This window comes from Macaca fascicularis, chromosome 8 (genome assembly GCF_037993035.2).
Source record: "Macaca fascicularis isolate 582-1 chromosome 8, T2T-MFA8v1.1".
In the NCBI taxonomy this organism is placed as follows: Eukaryota; Metazoa; Chordata; class Mammalia; order Primates; family Cercopithecidae; genus Macaca; species Macaca fascicularis.
In genome coordinates, this window is record NC_088382.1 from 56826623 (window position 1) to 56832622 (window position 6000).

The 6000-nt window shown below is 50.4% G+C and overlaps 1 pseudogene; it reads right to left on the reverse strand.

Annotated features, from left to right (window-relative positions):
• LOC102131446 (uncharacterized) overlaps positions 1-3511 on the reverse strand; it is an 86039-nt pseudogene extending 82528 nt beyond the window's left edge.
• Positions 3512-6000: the final 2489 nt, after the last annotated feature.

Consider the following 6000-nt stretch of genomic DNA (forward strand, 5'->3'; position numbering starts at 1 on the left):
ATTGTAGTTTCCATAATCCCCAAGTGTCATAGGAGGGACATAATTTAATAATAATAGCGGTTACCTCCACGCTATTTTCATGTTAGTGAGTGAGTTCTCATGAGGTCTAATGGTTTTATAAGGGACTTTTCCCCCATTCTCTCTGCACTTCTTGCTACCGCCAAGTGAAGGACATGTTTGCTTCCCCTTCTGCCATGACTATAAGTTTCCTGAGGCCTCCCCAGTCTTTATTAGCAGCATGAGAAAGGACTAATACACTCCCCACAAGGCTTTTAAAAAGAACTGGAAGATAAATGCACAGGTAATTGACAAGCAAGGTGATATGGCACATACTAAAATGGAAGCTTGGGACAATTTTGGAGACAAGCAGTATGTGTAGAACTGGAGTCAGAAGAACAGCCTCAGCCACCGGCTCACTGCACAGCCTCAGGATGGGCCTTTAGCTTGCTGTGCTGTGCCCTCATCCATAAAGTGTGGATGAAGAAACTTGCCTCAGAAGGAGGCTCAGAGGAGCAAACAAACACTACGTCTAAAGGCTGAAAAAATAAAGGACTGTTATTACAAAATCCACAGAGGTATCAGGAAAATGAAATTGAAGAGGGCATGACCAAGATAGTCCTGAGAGCCAGCAGATGAAGTTCAGCAGAGATGATACACAGGCCAAGAGAGAATACTGTGAAGAAAGCAGGTGGAACACACTGCCAGCCTTAGGGCACCAGCAAGAGGGGTGTGCAGGGCATTAGGGAGCAGCCAGGAGACGGATCTAGAAAGCAGGCTAGGGACAGATAGCCTGGAGATCTGGAGAGCACAGCTGAAAAGCCCACACTTTCCCTTGCAGGTAGTGAAGCTGGTTAGAGAAGTTGGAGCAGGCCTCACTGGCTGGAGTCTGCATTCCACAGAGTCATGTTCCATCCCCCTGATGGTCCCACCTGCAGCCCAGGGATCACTGTCCTCAGTATCTTCATCTGTGAAAGAAAAACAGTGTTCTGGGTGACTTGGGGTGTCTTCTGCCTCTCAGTTTTGGCCCCCGTTCAGCTGCTCTCAGGAGAGCCTCACAGGCCCATTATTTCTCACTGTCTTAAAATTTTCCACTGAAGAATCTGCCACGGTCTATTATTTAAGGTTACTGGACATTTAAGTTGAATTCTCATATACTGCTAATTGGAGTACAAAAGGGTACAGCCACCTTAAGGAGCAAATGGGCAATACTTATGCTGAAGTTACTTAACCTAGGAGCGTCCAACTTTTTGGCTTCCCTGGGCCACACTGGAAGGAGAAAGATTGTCTTGGGCCGTGCATAAAATACGCCAACACTAACAATAGCTGATGAGCTAAAAAACACACACAAAAAAACTCAGTGCTTTAAGAAAATTTACAAATTTGCGTTGGGTCATATTCAAAGCTATCCTGGCTGCATGTGGCCTACGAGTTAGACAAGCTTGACTTAATCTATGGCCAACACTTTTACTCCAAAGTGTGTATATGAAAGAAAGCTTACACATATACCAACCCTTTGTACCATAAAACTATCTTTCCATGCATTTTTTTAAATTTACTCACTAACATGTTTTATTCCTATTTTATAGATGAGAAAACTAGGGCCAAGGGAGGCTAAGGCAATTTCCTGGCTCGCATTGCAGTGTGTGACAGAGCTAGGGTTTGGGGACACCTCCTATTCTCAGGGAGTCTCAACTGCCAGTCCCAGCCTGGCCACCTCCAACCACAGAGGCAGCCTGTGTGTGCTCATGACTCACTACCCTAAAAAGGCGAAAGAGGTCTCTCATCAGGAAGGAGAAACTCCAGCGTGGCTGCTCCAGCTGGTGTCACCAGTGCTGGTGACATTGCCTGCAGTTGCCCAACACCAGGGAAGAAGACAGTTTTTATCCAGGTGTCCTGACAAGCGTATGGACACATTCTGAAAATGTACAAGTGGCATATGAAGCCTTCCTCTCTCACTTGGTGTCCAGCACCTCTTACCTACAGTTGAGCTGTGGCTGGACCCCATGAGAGTCTCAACAAGGCTGCCCTGAGGCCTGCCCCAAACGATGTTTCTTAACACATTTTAGAAAGAAGGAAACTGCGCCTCAGAGAGGCAGAATCTGCATGCCCACCTCCAAGCCTGAGGTTGCCATGGAGAGTGGAAATAATCCCAGTAGTAATGGGTTGCTGAGTGCTGACCAAGTGCTCCCTGCCTGGCCACCTCTTGGCCTTAGAGTTTCAGGCACCTCTGCTACCTCCTAGGAGGTAGTATGCTGACAGAGGAGGCTCTGGAACCTCCAGGCAGTGGTTCTTGAGGGAAAGCCAAGCACTGACAAGCTAATCCCGTTAAAACCTACCGTGGGGGTGAATTCATCTGCATGAGGAGCAAGCCTCAGAGGCACTATAATTATGCAATTGTGTGTGTTGGGATACAGGGGTTATGGAATTTAAGACAGAGCCAGCTGCCTGGTTGCCAGTTCAAGCATGTGTTAGCAACCAGGGAAGGAGAGAGGCCTGCACCAGGAGACTCGGTTAAAACCACACAGTGCAGGATCAGGAGGACCTCTGCCTCCTGCAGTGCCGGTGCATGGCCGACAGCTTTGGTTGCCTTAGGTGGTGGAATCAGAGCGCTCCGGACACATGAGCAGTGCCGGGATCAGGCAGTGCTGGGCAGTCTGGAGCATTTTCTACTTCTTTCTGCCTTACTAGCTCTTGTTTTTGTGATCTTGTGGGCTCCTCTCCAGCTGGCCTTCCACAAGGAACTCTCCCTGTGAGAACTGTCATTATTAATGAAGGAGTGATTCAATTTGTCTGACAAAGGCTCCACCAGGATGGTAAGGGACCCTGTTGGGCTGATCTGAGGTTTTCAGAAAAGTTGAGATGGCCTTTGTTTCTCTAATGTAGTGGCAAATAAGTTAAGGAGAGAATGAACAAGAGAGAGAGGCAGCAGGTGCAGGCGTGTTCACAAGCATCTCTGTGTTCACAGAGACCGTGTTCTCCAGTTTGCAGCTCTTCCTATGCTTCTGTGTTGGTGACTGCAGTTCTCTGCTGATGGGCTCACAGCTGATCTATGAGCCTATGTGACTCTCTGCAAGGTGGCCCTGCCCTCCCTCCTCAGAGCACATGCAGCATACAGGGGCACAGGCTGGGAGCTCACATGGGGTGCAGGGTCACACACCCCTGCCACTGAGGGTCACATGCTGTGGGGCCACCTCAGCCGAGCACCTTCTCATCTCTTGGGCTGAGATCCTGGGGCATGTGTCAGTGCCCAGGTTACAGATGGAAACCTGAGGCCCAGTGACTGGGCCAGTAGTGAGGGGGCCCCCACCCCAGACCTCGGAGCTCCGGGGTCCATACCTCTAACTAGCATGCACGTTACCTCCAGATATGCAGGCAAACCGGCCACCCACTCTCCCAAAAACAGCTGCAGGGGGTGCCTTCTCATGGGAATAAGGTGCCCTCCTGATAACTCACGTTTCCCACAATCCCCCTCCCCTGGACTGTAGACTTCCTGCTCGGCACTTCCTCTCATCTGAGCATCAGTCCCCAGTGTGCCTGCTCCTCATCCTGAATCTCTCACAGTGCCTGACTCCTCTAACATCCTGGCCTCTCTTCTCTGCCACAGCGATTGGAGAGGCTCGTGAGTGAGCCCGGTTGCTCTGGTCTTTGGCACCAGGGAGCCATTTGCTGATCCCCTGATGGGCAGGGTCCCTGTCTTCATGCCGCCTGTGCATGTCCCCCTGAGGCTGTGTGCTCTGTGTTGAGGACCACTGTTGATTAGCATGATGTGAGGAGTCAGCTGGAGGCCTGTCTCCTACTGGGCTGTAAGCTCCTTCAGGGCAGGAGCAGTGCCCAGGTGGCTCCTCTCTCCAGAAGTTCTCAACACCATACTTGCCCCAGCATGAGCAGTTTTCCATGTGGGCCAGCGACCACTTTTCTCTTTGCTCAAGAAGTGTAAGCATTTGTCCGGACAGCCCATCACTAGTGACAATTTCATTAACCGCAGAGCCACGTGTGATGGCAGGTGAGGGTCAGTCCCTGTGTTTGCTCTCTCAGCCTTGGCTGTGGGGGAAGCAGGTGGAAGTGGAGGAGTACCCACCACAGTGGTTTCTCGTGGGAGCCACAACAGACATCCCAGCAAGGTGAAAATGGAAGACACGTTCCCAAGACACGTGCGACCTCAGTGGCAGCAACTGTCAAAAGATAGCACTATAACAAGTTGAGCTTAAAGATCTTAATTGGCTTTTGTTCAAGATTGTAGAATCAGGCAGCCCTCAGGACCAGAACAGGTTCAAAGAACTCTGGCCAGAAGCATGGTCAGGCAGCATCCAGGGCAGAGACCGGAATTGCGGTGTGGGGCCTCATAGGTTCCAGCCTTGCTTGAACTCACTGGCCATAGTGGATGCCTCAAGCTCAGCCCTCCTGCATATGAGGACAAAGCTCAGTTTCACTTAGCGTGAATGGTTCCATATTGGTTTGGTCTGTTGGACCAGTATAGGAGCTGAGTCCAACTCAATAGCCTGATTAAAAGGTCATTTAACACAACATGGAAGAAATGGCGGGGGATGGGGTATTTATCTCAAAGGATGTCTCATTCAACTCAGCTGAGAAGTCCTGGACTTGCTTTATTACATCTTTGTTACCCAGAAGGTAGAAAATGACAGAGGACTAAAGAGGAAGATAAGATTGGTGACGTGTGCATGTCAGGGACCACAAGGGCATTTGAGATCATGCAGCCCCAGGAGGCCCCTCCCCATTCTCCCTGCTCAGTTCACAAGAGCCCCATCCTCCCCTCAGCACCCCTGTTTCCCTCACTCCTCTTTGCTTCACCTTGAGGTCCAGGACTGTCTCCAGCTAGCATTGAGCTTCAGGCTGGCCTCACTAATAACCCTCCTGACTCCTTCTCCCAGTGTAGCCTCAGGGGAGCTGCGCTCCTCTGAGTTGAAGTTGCAGTGGTGTGCCATCCTTTCGAGTGATAGGCAGCTCTTGCTCTGCACTCAGCACCTGGAACCAAGTTCAGACCTAACTTCAAGCCCAAGTGCTGCCTCTTCTGAGCTCTGTGAGTGTGTAAAATGAAATGACCCTGGCCTTCAGTTTCTTCATTGAGTATGTATGAGACAAATGTATAAAATGTTTGCTAAGGGCCATGGATACAATGTGAACTTAATAAATTAATTTGTTTAGTCAGTGAAATGTGCGGGCCACTTGCTTTATTCTAGGAACAATGTCAGCTGCCAGAGATGCAGCGGGAGCAGGAGAGGCACAGTTCCTGGCATGGCTTCATTGCATGGGAGGGGGTGGGGGCAATCACTAAGTGCACAGGCAGGCACAGCACAGTCCTCAAATCCAGGGGAGGAACCAGGGAGCTGTGGCCCTAAGAAGTAAGGCTGAGAGCAGATCTTGTTCAGAAGAAGCCCATCCCAAGGGCGTATCATTCAAGACATACCCCAAAGGCTGAGAAGGAAACAACGCCCTCAAAGTGCAGGGAAAGAGCATTGCAGGTAAGGCCCTGGTGGAAGAGCTGTGGGTTGAGGAGAAGGCAGGTAGGGTGGCCACTGTGGAGAGGCACAGAGGCGGGGAGAAGCTAGACTGGGCAGGTCCTTGTAGACCAGGAGAGTCCTAAGTGTAAGGGAAGCAGAGAGTAGGGCAAGCTGGAAGCCAGTGCTCAGCAGGCTGGGCAGGGCTTGGGACAGGAAGGGAAGGCAGGCATTGGGTCCTTCTGCCAGAGTACATGCAAGACACAAGGAGGCTTGGATCTGACTGGTGGCAAAATGGGCGAAGACCCTGAATAGTTTCAGGACATATTTTAATTATAAATAACAGGACTTCATGACAGAGCTCAGGAGAGAGAAGAAGCATGGGTGACTTCCAGACTGCAAACTTGAGCAATAGGTAGTTATGGGTATAATTTATCTTAAATGGGGAAGACTTGGGGGAGGAGAGGGTGCATTGTGGGGTTGTGAGGTGAAGGAGTGCATCGGTGCATCGTGGCAAGGGGGTGCATTGTGGTGATGGAGGCTG